General features: G+C 33.4%; 1 protein-coding gene across 2 annotated transcripts in view; it reads left to right on the plus strand.

Moving 5' to 3' along the window:
* LOC129944299 (somatomedin-B and thrombospondin type-1 domain-containing protein) overlaps nucleotides 1–19,202 on the plus strand; it is a 295,288-nt gene that overhangs the window by 58,524 nt on the left and 217,562 nt on the right. The gene's annotated exons all lie outside the window — the stretch shown is intronic.

A 19,202-nucleotide genomic window follows, 5' to 3' on the forward strand; every position in this document is an offset into this window, starting at 1 on the left:
CGTCTGTCGATTCGCTTAAAACGTACATACGCACGCACAGACATCTTTCTAAAAATCTTTTATTTCGACTCTAGGGACCTTAAAACGTCGAGAAATGTCAAAATTTTCAATTTGACAAATCGGACCCATTACAATAACTTCCTATGGGAAGTTAAAAATAGGAAATGAATGAGAGTACATTAAAATATAGGTTGGCTATTGTGAAGTGTAGTGTGGATTAAAGTCAATGGCCGGAATTAAATGTATATGTATAATGAAATAATCGCTAGTGTGATCCCTTCACAAAACACACATTTACATATTCGCGTACGATGTAATCATGAACGTTCGTGCTTGCCAAAAGATGAAACAACCAAAAAACGAATCGTGTAATCAGACCCTTATTCGATCACGCTTACTCAGTGTCAGTCATAGAAGATAAAGCATTATAAAGATACAAATCCTTCTTACGTTCCCTAAATACGAACGTAGATTTGTATATTTACAATGGTTAACCTATAGTTTCATTGAAATCGAGTCGAAACCTTACTATATCTTATTACATTTTCTTTAGAGTGCTGAAATGGGCTGAAAGTTTCCTTTGACCCATTATATATGTGTTTTAACTTAAAATGAGTTTGGTTTGGCTGGTTAATGTGAGGTGGTAGAAGTTAAAGTAGAAGTTGATATGAGATGAGATGAGTGACTCGACATTTTTCTTATAAAGGTTTGAGTAAGAGAAATGCACTAAAGTTGGACATTTCACAAATAAAATTAGTCTCAAAAAATTATTGCTCTTGTTCTCACACTATGAGTTCACATTTCTGGGAATCATGTATTCTGTAGGTGTGACATATTTCGATACCCAGCAATTACATTTTAAATATCGACTATAAGGATTATTAGGAAAAAGTGTGAACTCTGCATCTAGATAAAAAATACAATTTTTCGTTAAATTTCAACAAACGATTTATTATTTTTGATAAATAGTTTATTATATATAACAATTGTTAATTAAAAACACAGCCATCTACAACAGACATGTTAGTTACACCCAGCTTACAGTACTATTATTTACAAAATAGTAAGGAAGCCCAAAAGATGCTAACGATCGAATATAACAACTATGAATGAAGCCTTGTGTTTTTGTTCCGTATTTTAATGACTTTAAATGCAAGTAAAAAAACTCTATATTATGATTTTATTAATCTCTTATGATTCTTTATCATATAATATTAAATGCAAATATTTCACATTAAAAATTAACTTGAAGATCGATTTTATCAAAAAATTGTGTGCTTAAATAAAACATAAAAGTACTTAGCCAAAACTATTACCTATATAGAATTAAAAACAAATATAAAACACATCAATTAAGCTCTAGGACTTTTGTTCTTGTAGAACGAGTTATAAATATACTGAACATTTTACTTATTTTGACTGCAGTGTTTCTGCGATTCACAAGAATTCGTATAAAATGATATAAAGTTTAGCGATATATGTACCTCATACAATTTCATACAAATAATGATTTTCCGCGTCGCGTCGTGAAATTTAGTTCTGCTGAAATTGAGTGCAGTGTTATCTTTATGATTTAAATTTTTTTAGTCAAGGAATCAATTTTATTTTTGGAGGTTGGGATATAATATTTAACAATTCTCTCAATAAAGTTGTTCGTAGTCACAATAAATGGTTCTATATTTTCCAACTACCAAAGTTTATTGTGTCAGTGAATAAGGTTATAAGAAATAATAAACTGCTTGTAAATTTTCCAATTCGTCTATTAATAACGATGTTCATTACAACAATAAACGGTTTATTATTTTTTAATTCCCAAATTTGTATTTGTCAGTGAATAAGATTATAAAAAATAATAAACTATTTGTAAATTTAAGAATTGGTTGTGATATTAGATGAAGGTTGGGATATAATCTTTAACAGTCCCCTTTCACACATTTCGTTTATTGTGGCAATAAACGATTAATTATTTTCAATAACTAAAATGTTTGCGGCAATTAATATAGTTACTAATTTTAATAAACGGTGATTAAGTGCTTTATTTTTCATTTAATAAACGGCCGTTAATAGTATTAACAAACGATTATCAAACGCTGAAATTTGTTTTAATAAACCATTCACTCTGACGAGAAAAAGTTTGTTGTGACAATAAATAAGCAGTTAATAAACGCCGTTTTTTATATTAATGCACGTTTGTTTTTTCAGTGATATGTTAAATTACAGAAGTGGAGACAGTGGGGTTTCTATGCTTTTTAGCAGGGGAATTCGGTTTAAATGAATTCTCTTGTTCTTTGGAGTGCCGCAAGAAAATTTGAGACTATAGGTGGTGTAAGCTTGTAGGAGTAGGACAGAAAAAAGGAGCACTAATCAGTTTTGTACTTGCGACATATATGAACTTTGTATGTGGAAAGTATTGCAATTACAATTTTGACCTCGAGATTTTAATCAAACATGACGTTACGATGGTGGAGAAATCGAAAAAAGTGGTTCCCCAGATTTGTATTGCTCCAGAAAGGTAACCTCAATAGAAGAGTTACTTTGTTTTATGTTTTCTCAAGTACTAATAAACCGATTTCTATACATTTTTTCCTGCGCAAGCTCTTTACTGTCTTAAGAATATTTGATGATCAATGATGTCATTGTTTTCTTTCGATTAAAAAAAAGAGGCTGGAATGCCACAAACACTGATAACTTCCCATCGCGTCTGTCGATTGGTCTTGCTTAAAAGTTTGAATGTTTTCGTGCTTTGTTAAAAAAGTTGTCAGTTGAATTATTCTTAAAAATTAAAAATTACCAACAATATTTTTAATACCAAGAAAAAGTTTGATTTCGAAATCTAGTTTTGTTAACGAGATTTTTAGTCGAAAACCAATTTTTACCAATTTTAGTAGCATTTCTTAAAAGTGTTTATTTCCTTATAAACAAATACAAAGTGCATCAATGAAATTAATTTGAAGGCAATATCTTCAATTACTCACGAGATATTGAGAAAGGCAAATCAGTTTTTACCAAATTTACGAACTATTTTTTTATGAAAAAATGGACTGTTACAATTAATTTGAAGCCGTGACTTTTAATTTTTGAAAAGATACATAAGTGAGTTGAAAATCAATGTTTACTAACTTTTAGTATTGTTTTTTTAGTTTTTATTTTGTGTATAAACTATTTTAATTTAATTCTAAAAATTTTACCAGATGTCAAAAACGTTATTCTTCGTTGTACAAAATTATTTTGAAGATAAAATAATTGTTTGTTCGTAAAATATTTTAAATAAAAAAACCGTAAACAAATAATATACATTTTTGGTATCACGTATGCGTTGTTGGTTCGTAAGATTTTTAAACTGCTATGGTAAAAAAAAACACCCACTCAATTTTCTTGGGAGTCTTTTCTACATTTTTCTGCATTGTTATTCGTATAACAAGATTTATTTGAAGAAGATATCTCTACTGGTTCTTGATCTATGCACGAAGAAAAAACTTCGCGAACAAACGGACACTTGAACGTACGTACACACGCACGCACAGACGTCTCTCTAAGAACCTTCTATTTGGACTCTAGGGACCTTAAAACGTCGAGAAATGTCAATATTTTGAATTCGACAAATCATCGCATCTTTCAATATGGAACTAACCACCTTGACAGATGTCTTGAAATGTGTGGAATACCATCAATTTGTTTTGTATTTACATTCAAGGTTTCTTCATGTCTTTGGCTCTGTAGTTTCTTTTAAGTTCGTCCCCTCCATTAAGTATATTTTGTTGGGTGCTTCGGTTCATTATCTTGCGTGAATCGTCATTAATTGGCTTTCCCTCTATCATCTCCATGTGTTTAGGATCGAACTTGAAGTTCCTTGATCGCTTTACATGATTTTTTCAATCTTCTCTGAACAAATGTTCCTTTGTTTTCTTAAACAGACGATGAAGCTAGTTTTTACCATCACTTTATGTGACATTTCTCAAATCAAAGGCTCAATCAGGGTTAACAATTCCATAATGTAGAACACCGTAAAAATGAATTCTATAAATACGTTGTTTTGTCTAAGTGTTGCCTCGGTGGCGGCTACAATCTAAGCAACTGAAGCAATATTTTACAAGCTACTTGGTTCAAGGACCATTTGCACAATCACAGGTTTGTATTTAACCCATAGTTGAATATTTATAACAGAACTAATATAGGTGGACCAAACACAATTGGTTTTGTTTCATGAATTACGACTTTATTTTAAAAACAAACATTCCCATTATAACGGAACTTTCGTCATCGTGTGTCTAAGCTGGCTTCACGTCATTGGAATCTGGTACTACAATTTTTCAAGATGTTTTTGATGGTTTCGGGTTGTTGCCGATAACCTTAATGTGTGAATTGTTTCGAGATTGTTGGCATAACATCGTTCTTCGCTGCTCAATTAAATGAAACACTTTTGAATCCAAATTATCAAATGATACCACGACTCCACAATCCATATCAAACTGTCACTCCCTGTTGATGCATTTGCTTCTCGACAGTAAGGTACAGAGAGCTCAATATACAGACGAGTTTTTACGAGTGGTTTACGAGTTTTTCAAGTTTTTCGATTTTTGTGTTAAATTGGCAGTTGGCAGATTCATGTTGGTAAATCATGGAAATCATGACCACCTTACGACGAACCGAACAAGGACTATGAGCATTTCATTTCTGTCAGGTATGGTATTGACTTTCTGTCTATAGATTTTGGACAGAACTTTTTAAGATTTTTGCAAACGAACTTTTTAACCATTCGACCAATGAAGTTACTTTTTCTTTAATTGGAATTTCAAAATTGAAAATCATACACTTAACATAAAGATCAAACTTTTATCACCGCTTAAAAATGCTGACAAATTTTAAATAACATGTGTATCTTAATTGACATCTTTACTTATTAGATTATCTTAAAACATTGTTGTCCAGCAAGATATGGTCTAAATATTAAATTTGGTAACTTTTTATGTATGAAAGTATTCTAAGATTGCAACAGGATTTTAAAAATGTCATATTTAGGAGTTAAAATAAAATAGTTTAAAGGGTTGTTGGTACATAACACGCAAAAATGTTAGAAATTGTGTCGAAATACGAAACAATTTTGCTAAAAAAACGTCTGGTAATACTTTTTAAAGGAGTATTTGAGGGCCATATTTCCGTAAATGAATTTCGAGACACTATAATCTTCACGATCCACAAAAAAAGATCCTTATTGGATGCAGCAAACTATCGTGGTATTTCTTTTCTTAATTCGGCTAATAAGATTTGTACAACGCTGTTGCAGAAGAGACTCACAACGTGGATTGCAGATCAGTACCTATTAAAAGAGACTCAAGCGGGCTTTAGATCAGATTACTCTACAATAGATAACATTTTCATTGTCAGGAGGCTAGCTGAAAGCTTTATTAAGAAGAGAAAAAAAATTGTATGCATGCTTTATTGACTTCAAAGCAGCATTTGACTCAATCAACTGAGGTGCTTTATTCTAAAAGCTATATGGTCTGGGCTTGTCTCTGAAGTTTGGACGCGTTCTCACAGAACTGTATAGAGGAACACATGCTGCAGTGTGGAACTAAGTTGAGCTTTCTGATTGGTTCACAACCACCTCGGGATTAAGAAAGTGATATGTACCATATTGTTTTCGCTCTTCATAGATGACCTTGTAAATAAACGTCCAGGTGGTTTTGATTTAGCAGGATTTCGTATTACAAATACCTAGGAGTATTTTTTTCAAGAAACCTGAATTCGGAGAAACATTTTAGCGAGGCATTTCAAAAGGTGCCTAATATTTTATGGAAGAGATGCTTTATGATCGAAAACAGCTTACAGTAGTAAATATAAGGTGTTTGAATCAGTTGGATAAAGTATCCTTTTTTATGACTCGCTAGTATGGGGAAAGTTTCACACGTTGGAGAATCTTTTAACGCATTATGTGAAAAGAATATTTCGTCTGCCAAAAAATACGCCAAATTACTTGATTATTCTGGAGACCCGACTATATTCATAGACCCTAAAGATGCAAGCGAATTATCGCCTTCACATTTTCAGTATGTCCGAATACCGACTTGTTAGAAAACTAGTAATAAAAGCTGTACAAGACCAAAATCACAGGTACAGTGAGTGGTCAAGTCTCGCAGAAGGATGCAATTTAAATTTCAATTAAAATACGGAAGATGTATCACACAGTAAAGCTCTTAGGGTATAGCAGCGGTAGATGAGAACTGTAGACCAAAATACGCATCTGAAGCAGTTGGGTCCTTGTACAGAAAAACTTACTGCATAATCTCGCAGAAACGAACTTCTTCCATGATGCAAATAATTTAAACGTCTTTGCTACAATGGTCAAGTTAAGAAGCGAACTACTCAACCTGAACTTCATACCGCACATAGGAGGAGTGTACAATTTGCAATTTAGCAGAAAGAGGGAAGGTAATACATTTCGTCCGAACATGTCTAACTTTAAGGGAAACTAGAAGAAATATTCTTGGAAGTTCTTAGTATGCTGAATGAGATGGATGTCTCCAAGCTGTATAGCTATTGCAAAGTTGGGTTACGATATACATAGGTCCAGAATTATGAATGAAGACTTCTGACGCTTTAAATTTGCTAGTCATTTGTTTTTTTTTCACTGTTTCTAAAATGTTTTTTTCTTTTAAATGTTTATTTGTTGGTAATTACAGTAATTTAATATAATTTATTTAAGTTATCAATCTAGCAGACGGCAAATGCCATGCTATTACGATTTTTCTGATAAACTATTTATGTATAATAATTGTTAAATTATCTATTATCTACATATCACTATATTTTGTTCTTGTTTTCAATCCTATTTATGCTTTAGAAATATAGATGCAAAAAAAATTAAAGTTTCTTAGAAAAATGGGATCTTTTTCATTTTTCTCCTAAAATAAAATAAGAACAAATCAAGGTAAATAAATAAGTTTGGAAGACACTTTAGAGTGGCACTAGCAGAATATATATTCACTTAAGTTTTTGAGAGATTCAAAGCTTTTATAATAAATTGATAAATATGAAACGTTCATTTAATGTGTTACTTTAGCTGTTTTTGGGAAATTTACATATATTCTTGAAATTTGTGTTGAAATCTTAGTTTTAGAAGCAAAATTCACAACAAATAGTAGATATCTTTAATTTTTTAAATTCTTTAAAGTTTTGTATTTAATACAAAATTAGTTTTGAAAAAAAAAAAAAAAACAATTTGAGAAAGCCTTATACTATTTAAATGCGTAAAAAAATAGGATAAAATTGTATTAAAGGTTCCTTCCTAAGATCTTCATAAGAACCTAAATATTTTCTTTTTCTCTTTTAGAAAAAATCTTGTGAACATAATTTGAAGCACTATTAAAGTTTTTCCAAATTGTGTAAAAATGTCGGTAAATATCGTTAAATTACTTGCAAATCTTTAGATGAAATCTTCTGAAATCAAAAATGTGTGCTGAGTGAAAGGGTTGGGTTTCCGATTCTTAAACCAATACTCCGTTAAAAGTAGGTAGTATTTTAAGGAACAAAGATTAAAGCAGTAAAATATATTTTAAATTTTTATTTACAGAAAGAAAAACAATTAAAAATACATTCTAACTCAATACGAAAAGTTTTGAATTTAAATAAATTCGTAGGCAAATTAAAAAAAAAAACAATCTCCGAGGGGGGGGGGGTGCATGACCCATACGTGGACCAGGATCCGAAATTGATCATAACATTGATTAACATACGTTAATATAATAACTTTTAAACATCTGTGACAAGCAAACAAAGTGGTTGGATTGGAAAATTTTAAGTATAGTTGGATAAATATTTGTATTACTAAGTCGGGTACTGGACTTCCTAAAATCATCGACGTTTCAAAGACAATGTATCGAATTTTGAAAAACAAAACTTCTACCCTGGAACACGCACTAAAATATTACTATATACCTATTATATAACTGGAAAAGCTGAATTAAAATAATTTAATAAGCTTCTTGAAATAAATACAAAATTTAAAACAGAATACCCACCGCAAGTTAATTAAGTTGAAGTGTTGAGTGAGTTTTCGATAATTTTGCCATTGTTCCACTTTTTCCTCTTAAATTAACACTATTTTGTTTTATTTTCATTAAGCTCTACACCATCAGGGTCTAGCAACACTCATAGTTTTTACTTTTTATGGTGCAGAGCTAGTTATCCTTTTAGGATTCATGCGCTCTATATGCTCTCTAAAAAAGCAAAAAGGAACTAATGCGTCTAGAACGGAGCGATTAAAAATAAATAAGGGCGTTACTTAGCTCAGCTTAGTTTAGCTCTGCACTGATGATGGTAGACCTGTTTTTGTCTTTCCCCACACCCGGAATACTCTAACGACAACCTACCTAGTATATAAGTAATGATAACAAGTATTTGTGATCTTTAATATGTTCTGTCTTTATTGTGTTGAGTCTTCTTAAAAACTAAAACTTATAATCTACCTTAATTCTACTCTACCCTGTGAAATGTTTCTATCTTGCAGCGTGTGCAAGATATCACATTTCCGTACTTCCCGTCGTCGTATAGATTGTGGTTGACACCAGTGGGAGCTAATTCGTTGATAGAAATAGTTGTGTCAGCATAAATAGTTATTGTCGATGATAGTGACGGTGACGATGACTACGACGACGACGATGACGGCGACGACGACGATGACGACGACGACGGCGGCGGATACAACAACTTTGTTTGCGGCCGGCGACGACCTAGGCGATCGGGTTAACTCCTCCCTCACTTAAATGAAGAACGTCCTCGGTCTTCTTAAGAGCCATGATGACTTTTTGAAGCTCGGAATTTCGGCGCTGTTTGTTCTGACACTGCTTTAGTTTAACGATGGTGTAACAAACTGTAATGAGAGCAAGTGTCGCGCAGCAAGCTATAATTGGATGGGTCGTCAATTTTGTCTCTATTTCACCAATGTAACGTAAATTGTCCATGTTCATTCTATGAAGGAATGGTAGGCTCAATATTTCTCTATGACCGGTGATATTGAGAAGCGTAGATGTTGCGCTACCAGGCTGTTTTTTATTTATGTTATTTCGATTGATAAACTTGGAACCATTGATCCACACCGCATCGTCAAAAGTCAGCAAATACGTCCCGTTGATGTCCGTTTCAAAACCATTCACCTCTCTTATTCTGACATTTCTGTTGTTTATTATAACTATGCCATCATCAATAACCAACACTGATTCCCGATGGTCTGGTTGTGTGTTGCAATGAGCCGTGCCTCCAGAGTGTAATTGTTGAGCGCATGTCTTGCTCGGTAATTCTTTGCAAAATGTTAACGTTGTTGCTATGTTGCAGTCCTCAACAGCCAGTACTTGACTTCCACATTCCGCAACCACATCATCTCCATCGAAGAATATAATATTTCCGTTGTGAGCAACAGGGTAGATAATTATTTTCTTACATACTATTTTAGGTATAGGGTACTTAATAATAAAATGCAATACATTATCATTTTGTAAGATCTTAACATGAGATATTTCCATTAGCTCTGTTACGCTTACATTTGTAAATTGTTCGTTAATTATTGATTTTATATCATCATCTTCTAAAATTATTGGATTTATAATTTTTAGTTTTGCAAGTGTTATTGAAAGCATTAAATTCTGAATTTCGGAAATAAGAATCCTATTTCTTGCCAACAAGATCTCGTAGAGATGGCCAGTGTCAATCTGTTGCTTTTTTGTGTTTGCCAAAATACTATTTACCGTATCTGTTAACCTGTTAATTTGTTCTTGAGATTTTGTGTTAATAATAGCCTGTCTGTTATTAGAATCAATTAACTGGGCCTGATTGAATTTAATTTTTTCAAAGTCATCAAAATCAGGGGTACCAGCCACAATTTTTAGTCCAGTTCCCAAGAAATTAAGACTTCTAGCATTTCTATGATGAATACTAATACTTTCGAAAAGTGTTTCTAAATGTCTTATATCTATTTCCAGGATCTTGCGCATATGTGACTGCGGGAAAAGATCAGTCATGTTTTTCGACTCATCCATTATTTGTTTGTAGGCCGTTAGATTCGATGTGTGACTTAAGTAGCCGTAGACCTGCCAGAGAATCACATCCCCGTCAGCTATTGGAATATAGTTTGAGTTTGAATAGTCTCTTAATTTCGCTGCCTCAGTCATCATCAGTAAAAACAAAATAATCCTGAAAGATGTTAGTTTCTTTAATAAAATCAGCTTGTAAATAAAAATATTAAATAAGTTGTGTTCTATTTAAGGTTGTCCTTATGGACCACCCTCCCTTTAATTAAGACCGTTGTCCCCAAATCGGCTTCTACTTTCTCTTCAACGTATAATGAAGTTAACTTATTACCTAATCTTCTGTTTGATTTCACTAAAACCTTTTCTCCTACATTATAAATTTTGTTCTGCCTCGTTTCGTTTTCCCTTTGCAGCTGAATTTCTTGGGCCTTCTGAACTTTATTTTTTATTTTTTCTCTAAAATCTGTAGGGGACGAATGTATTACATCAATTGGTCTTTGGTTTGTAACAGAATGTACGGTCCTATTATATTCTACTGTTGCTAATAGTATTAATTCAATTGTATCTTCGACTTTTCTTTCAAGTTTTAGACATCTTGCAATTTCTAATAGAGTGCTGTGAAACCTTTCTACCTGACCGTTAGATGTACTGTGTAAAGGTGGAGCATTTACTATGTGAACATTAAAATGATTTAGCAAAATTGACCTAATTGTCTCGGATCTTAAAGAAGCCTCATTGTCACAAAAGATTTGTTTTGTATTTGGGAAGATGTTCATTATCTCCAGCATTGGAACTTTTACGTCTATTATTGTGCGAGACGCTATTAGCATCACAACCGCAAATTTGGAAAACTTGTCAATGCAAGTTAGAAAATACTTTTTATCCGTAGAGAATATGTCAACGTGAAGCATTTCTCCAGCATACGAGGGGATTGGTGTCTCACCAAGCAATTGTTTTTTTGGATGCCGATCGTACTTCGACTTTGAACATATTTTACAGTTTGCCACAACCTCATTTGCCAGTTTTGTCATTTTTGGAAAGAAATAGTCACATAGGATTTGCTTAACGTTTTCTTGAGCTGCTCTATGTGCTCGGTTGTGTTCAGTAATTATAATTTCTTTTTGTTCATTTGGGTCGAATATATCTAACACAAATTTATTAGTATGCCAAAACTTAGTTGACGGAAATAACTCGACTAAATTGTGTTGGATAAAGGCTAGAATTGGCAAGTCACAATAAATTACGTTGACTACATCTATTTTAATTACGTTTTTTAATTTGTCAATCAAAGTATTTTTTTCTGAAAAGTTAATGAAATGTCTAGTTTTTGTACCGAATATTATAAATGTACGCGTTGAAGCACTTGGGGCTTCCTCTAAAACTATTTGATTTCTGAAGCAGTTTAAAGGCTTCTCCGTAGTTTCAATTGTATAAGTTAGAGATAATTCACTATGCATCGTAGCGTCATTGGAAGACGCATCATTCTCCAATGCATGGATATTTTGCCGAGAAAGCGCGTCAGCGACATAATTCTCTTTTCCTGGCTTGTAAAATATACGAGCATTATGCTCATCTACAAAAGCTTTCCATCGCTTAATTTTAGCGTTAGTATTTTTATCTGAAACTGAAAATGAAAGGGGTTGATGGTCTGTAAAAATATTTAGACTCCTTACTCCATAAAGATAGTTGCGAAGACTTTTTAATGACCAGACTATGGCCAAAAGCTCTCTTTCATTGGTTGCAAATTCTATCTCTTTACCTCTGAGGGTTCTTGAGATCATTGTTATTGGTTTCCCGTTTTGAGATAAAACCGCTCCAAGACCATACGATGAAGCGTCCGTCGTTAGATCGAAAGGCTTCGTGTAGTCTGGGTATAACAATGTTACGTCTTCTGACGCCAAAATATCTTTTAGTTTATTAAATGCATCAAATTGTTTGTCATTTAATTCAATCTTAATTTTTTTCGATTGGTTGGCACCTATTTTACCATTTTCACCCTTCAATATATCAGTCAGTGGTCTAGCTATTGATGAAAAGTCCTTTATAAAACATCTATAATAACTCGCTAGACCCAGAAAAGACCTAAGTCCAAAAAGTTTTGAAGGTTGAGTGAAATTTTTGATTGCCTCCACTTTAGTAGGGCAGGTTTTTATGCCATCCCTAGATACCATAAAACCTAAGTATTCTACGTTTGTTTTAAAAAAGTTTGATTTTTCGCGAGAAACCCTCATATTTGCATCGTACAATTTTTTTAAAACCGTATTGATATCTTCGACATGTTCTTTTTCAGTTTCTGAAAAAACAATAACGTCATCGACGTAAACATAGCAAATTTTTCCAATTTGCTCGCGTAGGACATCATCTATGGCCCTTTGGAAAATGCTGGGGGCATTTTTTAAACCAAAGGGGAGACGGCAAAATTCATACTTTCCTCCGTTAACAGAGAAAGCTGTCTTTTCTCGGTCTCGTTCGGCTAGTTCGATTTGGTGAAACCCTGATTTTAAGTCTAGGGTTGTGAAAAACCGCGCTTTACCTAAATTTGACAAAATTGTTGTTACATTTGGAATAGGGTACTTATCATCTATGGTTCTCTCGTTGAGCTTCCGAAAGTCTATTACTAAACGTTTCTTTTTATTGCCCAACTCATCAGTACCCTTTTTATCAACAACCCAAATAGGATTGTTGTAGGGTGACCTCGATGGTCTAATTATACCATTCCGCAGAAGGTCTTTAACTTCAGTATTAACGAAATCTTTTACACCCATAGGGTAGGGGTAAAATTTTGAGTAAATGGGGTCTTCACTTACTGTACGTATTGTGGCAACGATATTGGTGTTATACGGCAAAGATTCGTTTGAATCTGCAAATGTTTTTATTCTATTACGTATCATATTTTTAAAATCTATGCTTACGGATGGTGGAACCTTAATGTCCTCTACTTTCGTAAAGTTCACATTGTCACATTTATGGAAGAGAATAGTTTCTAACCCTGAATTGAAGCGAATTAAATTTTCTTTTAAGCAAATTGTGGCGTTAACCTGTGTTAACAGGTCAAGACCAATAATTCCGTCAAAAGTTGACAGGTTGTGTAAAATAAAAAAAGTGCTATTTCTCCCAAAAATATTTATAAAACATTTAAGTTCAATATTGTTAAAACCATGAATTGATTTTACTAAAAAAGGTGTGTCTACTGGCACTAAACCTTTTATCTCTTGTAATGGCCTGATGTAATTTTTCGAGGCACCTGTGTCAATCAAAAACTTAACTAACCTCCCTCCTACTGTTTTTTTAATAAACGGTAGTTGGGAGCTTCCCCTAAAAAATTAACGTAGTCAGAATCATGTACCTCAGCTTCCACTTCATCTACCTGCAAAGCAGCCGTGGCTTCATAGTCACCTTCATTATTCCGTGGAGGATTGTCCTGCAAATAATTTAATCTTTGGCGACGCTGTCCCGACTGTCTTTGACGTAAACGTGATGATGTCGGATCAACATCCATTTTTTCGCAACTGCTGGGGACTTTAGAACTGTTAAGTTCCGATTTTTTGTCATTTTCATAACTTTCCCTTTTGTTAAAATATGGATTTTTGCCCGTCTTATTAATTTGGCTGTTATAATTGAAGTTATTACTATTATTATTGTTTTGGTAACGGTTCGCTGATCGTTTGATCTCGGACCTTAGAGATTTTTCTTCAGAATTTTTCGCATAACTCGCCGCAAACAAATACCTTTCATTGTTTGCTTCAACTTCTTGAGCTAAAGCCAAAGCTGTAGGCATATCAGACGGACGGGCCGAAAACAGAACATCACTTAATGGTTTTTTTAACCCAGATATAAAAACTCTAAGGGCGTCTCTTCTGTATTTTTCATTAAATGCAATGGCTAATGCACTGTCATATGACATATTGGTTTTGTTTGTAAGAAGTGTAAGTTTTTTTTCAATCTCGTCATAATATTCCAGAACGGTAAGGTTTCCTTGCCGCAATGTACTGAGCTCTTGCTCAATTAAATAAATCGGACGTACATCAGCGTACGTAAAATCTAACCTAGCTATGATAGCTTTAAAATTTAAAACTGTATTGAATGAAGCCAAAACAGCATCGGCTGGGCCTCTTATTTTATTTCTTATTATTCCAACTGCCTGGTAATGTCTAGAACTACCATCGTATTTTTCGAAAACTTTGTAAGCAGAATGAACCGCTTGACGCCAAGAGACATAAGTGCCCTGTTTGCCCTCAAACTCCGGGAGAGATTTAACTATGTCGAGACACTCTTCACACCTATTACCTTCCACAATTTCAATTTCTTTAAAAATTTCAACTTCAGGTTTGTTTTGTGTCGATGTTAAATTTTTCACTGCATCACTTAACTTTCTTTCAAAATCCAATTTTTGAGCTTCAAGAGCACCACTGACTGCGGATTCTACTAATACTTTTAAATCTGTAGCATTCATTCTTGTTTCTATTTTTTTTCCTATTTGTAAGTAATTAAACTTTTCTAACAGTGTTTCAAAATTCTCAGGTTCACTCATTAACCGTTAAACCGTAAATAATATTTATGTGCAATTTAATTAATTTCAATATAATAAAAAAAAATGAATAGGAACACTCACAAAAAAAAAATAACACTTGCAAGCTTTACAATTAAAAATATTCAAAGTAGGTATAGATAAATTCTTACATTTTTAAATAAAAGAAAATAATTCTTAATACTGATGAATGATGATTAGGTTTTTTTTCCAGAAAGTTCTTATAAGTTGGGCGCCAGTAATGATAACAAGTATTTGTGATCTTTAATATGTTCTGTCTTTATTGTGTTGAGTCTTCTTAAAAACTAAAACTTATAATCTACCTTAATTCTACTCTACCCTGTGAAATGTTTCTATCTTGCAGCGTGTGCAAGATATCACATTTCCGTACTTCCCGTCGTCGTATAGATTGTGGTTGACACCAGTGGGAGCTAATTCGTTGATAGAAATAGTTGTGTCAGCATAAATAGTTATTGTCGATGATAGTGACGGTGACGATGACTACGACGACGACGATGACGGCGACGACGACGATGACGACGACGACGGCGGCGGATACAACAACTTTGTTTGCGGCCGGCGACGACCTAGGCGATCGGGTTAACTTATACATAAATGGCCTTTCTCTAAAAATAAAAATTAACTTTTTAAAGACCAAGGACACTTTTGAAAAAAATATACCTACTGTCGAAAGCGTCCAAACGAAGATAATCGAAATGGTTGAGTGAACCTTGTTACAATTCAAATTCAAAAATAAAAAGAGAAAAATGGCAAAAAAGAAAGGAACTGAAAACTTAATCACCCTTGGGTTTTTGAGGGAAACATTTAAATTTAAAATTAAATAGCTTGGGACTTTTTAGGGCTGAGCGCACATCATCTCGAATTAAATGTTCTCTGCATTCATTTTGAAATTTTAACTGTGTAGTTAAATAATATTTACTTAAAGAAGTTATTTTCTTAAAGAACTCCCATATTTTATTTATATAAGACCATTTCATTTAATACCTCTCTACTCCCGTTTTTCCCAGCCCATTTTCAACCTTCTTCATTCATATGCTTGGTAAGCAATATGGGAATAAGTTTCACACTTAACATTTCATTCACATCAGAGGCATAAAGATACGAGTAGATAAAGTGGTTGGATTTTGAGATGCAATCGCTTAATGTTGATGTTGACACATCTTAATTGTTGATTAGCTGTAAAATGTTGTTTGCATGCCTTGAAATCTAGCTGGGAGCAAGATGTATATCATTTGAATAGATCAAAATCAAAACATGATGAAAGTTAATATACGAGTGCATACATACATCGTGTGGTTTGTTTGTTACATTTTACATTTAACATTTAACATTTTCTTGCTTTGAGCAAAATATAGGAAAAGTGTAAAGTTTGTGTTTTGGGTTAAGGTGTAAATATAGCATTTTCAACATTTTCCAAGTAGAAACATTTGAGGAAAAAGGTTTACGGAAATCAGATTATGTGGTGTTTTTAAGAGATATTATATAATTAGCTATTTATTAAAATAACAATATTATGCTTGATTGAATCTGGAAATTGTATATTTATCAGAATTGATGGCACAGAATCGGTTAAGGGGAGTGCGATGTATTATATATTAATTTAATAATTAGTCGGTAAATGGTGATGATTGAAGAAGGGATAAAAATAAAAGTATACTATTTTAATAAAGTTAATAATAAGTCTTTAAAAAAACTTTTCAAATATGAAACTTTTGTATACTCGTAAATTACAATTAAATTTCAGTTCTGTTTAATTTTTTTTCGGAGCTATTTCTAAGAAAACACCGATATCGGTGCTTACATAATAAACAATATTTATTGATAACATCGGGTAAGAGAGTTTCAAAGGTTTTTTTAAAATAAATCAAAAAAGGTTTTGGATGTTAGGTATGGAACTTGATTTCTAGAAAAACGTTTGCAGACGTTGAACCTAATTTTCCACAGTTTTGAAGCATAAATTGGTGAATACTGCTGCAATTTCACGTTCGATATTCGTACGAAGTTCATCAATCGTTGCTTGTTGGTATAGACCATAGACTTGACGTATCCCCACAGGAAATAGTCAACCAAGGAGCAACTGGACCATTTCGTGAGATAACACAGGCACCGTCCTGTTGGAACCACATGTCCCCAAGTCCATATTATCCAATTGGGGCAAAAAATATTCGTTTATCATTGAACGGTAGCCTTCATCATTCACATCAGTAACGTGCCGGTCTTGATCATCACGAAAGAAGTACGGTACAATGAAGCCGCCGGTTCATATACCACACCAAACCGTAATTATTTCGGGATGCAGTGATGACTCATGAAGTACGTGTGTATTGCTGCCTGATCAAGACCGGATATTTAGTTTATTGACGAAGCCGTTCAGCCAGAAATAAGCCTCATCGCTGAAGATGATTTTTCGATGAAAATACGAATCATTTTCAAGTTGTTGCTCAGGCCAATTCACGAACAAACGACGATTATGGTGGTTAAGCGGCTTCAGTTCTTGCGTAAATTTAGTCTTGTTAGGATGTAGGCCAAGATCTTTTAGCAACATTTGTCACAACGACGTCACAGAGATGTCCAACGCTTGTGAACGACGTGTAAGAGCCACGTTTGGGCTTTCTGCAATTGAAGCCTCAGAGGCAGCAATAATCTCTACACTATGGACACTTCTTTGTCTCACTGGCACGATAACATTTTGTACTGTGCCCGTGGATTCAAATTTGTCCAATAGACGCTCAGTTATTGATCTGCTAGGGCCATTATGACGACCATAATTTGGACGTAGCGCTCTGAAAGAAAGAAATTTTAAGAATTTCGACTCATTGTTGGCTCGTATATCTTTCCATCATGAAATAGGAAACCTTACTGAAGAGAAATGCTAAAAGAGCGGACAAAATATGGCGTCGTTTGGGGTCCCTGTCGCTCTACTTTTTTAGTGTCCCCGTTGAAAAAACCCTGTAAAAAAGATCCCTATACCTACAATATTTAAATAAATTTAGTATAATTGCATTTACACTGTTCCTGCGAAGTACAAGTAACTTCAACAACTGAACTTGTCTAAATAATAAAATCAACTCTAGATAAATATCTCAAACGATTCTTTTGTAAAACGCTTCGTATGAACTTATTTAATCTTTACACTAAATAGCAATTAACGTTAATATTTTTTCCTGGCTAATTTGAGAAAGCATTTTTTAATGACAAGAATTACTCTTGGAGAATTTATCAATTCCTCGCAAGAGACAGTAACCGTGAAAGAATCTTTAGATGGCATAAGCAGGGATCGAACCCAAGATCTCTGGCATGACAGTCCAACGCACTAACCATCATGCTACGGGTACTACCGTTTCTTATCTATATAGTTTATTTTTTTTTAAATTCATAAATAAATTTTAATTAGGTGACGAAAAAAGGGTCTAGTAATTTACAGTTTGTGTGCAAGTAATATCAGGGATGAAGGAGACCTACATTTTTTATGCCCAACTCGAACGACTAGTTTGAAAATAATTAAGGTGACACAATCAGGGCAGACAGGATTGTAGCTAAGAAGTCAGCCAGGACAGCCCTATGCAATTAACTACACTCCACGGGTACACATAAATACGGTACCTATATTTTTGCGGACAAATTTGGATACAAAATATTACACTTATATATTTAAGCAGGCTAAACAAAAAATATTAACCGTGTTTTGTTGGACAATCTATCAATAGTATAGTAGGATTTTACACGAATAACAAAAACAATATCCGTAGTATGAATACTACCGATAACAGTTAAAGTAGAATCTTACTACGGATGGGCTTTTGACATTTATACGGGTCTCGAATTGATCTTATGTGATTTCGTTCTCAAATGTAGGTACATACGATTGATATTGCATTTGTATCTCGATGGCTGTGTTCATTGAATAATTGTGCATTTGGAATCATGTGTTTTCCTTTGGGGAAAAAATCGATCTGTAACTGTTAATATTATTTAGTTTTGTTTATGAAAATGGACTAACTTTGTTTATTTTGCAAGAGAAAACAATAGAAAAAAATTATTAAGTTTAGCCATATTTCCACCAAAGTTTTATCTCAGATAAATTTAAATTAAATAAATCTTTTTGGTGTTTGCACCGCACAAGAAGATTTAAAAATTATTAAGTTTGACAGCACTTTCTAAATTGCAAATGGTGTTTCGGTGTTTCTTATGTAGTGCAAGTAAGATATTTTGATTCGTGGTAAAAAATGAAAAATTTTATAGTTCAGCACCATATAAGAATATGCTACCTACTCCATGTACATTTAAACTTCCCATAGGAAGTTATTGTAATGGGTCCGATTTGTCAAATTGAAAATTTTGACATTTCTCGACGTTTCAGGTCTTTTAGAAAGATGTCTGTGCGTGCGTGTGTACGTATGTTCGTACGTTCGCGACTTTTTTGTCGTTCATAGCTCAAGAACCAGAAGAGATATCGAATTCAAATAAATTTTGTTTACAGATAATAAGGCAGAAAGGGCCCTCAAGAAAATTGCGTGGGTGGTGTTTTTACCATAGCAGTTTTGAAAAAAGGTGAAAATTTTGGTTATTTCAACTTAACTTAACTTCAAGCTTATTTTATCTTATAAGAAATATTGTTTTCAACATTTTGA

Source organism: Eupeodes corollae, chromosome 2, assembly GCF_945859685.1.
Source record: "Eupeodes corollae chromosome 2, idEupCoro1.1, whole genome shotgun sequence".
NCBI classification, from domain to species: domain Eukaryota; kingdom Metazoa; phylum Arthropoda; class Insecta; order Diptera; family Syrphidae; genus Eupeodes; species Eupeodes corollae.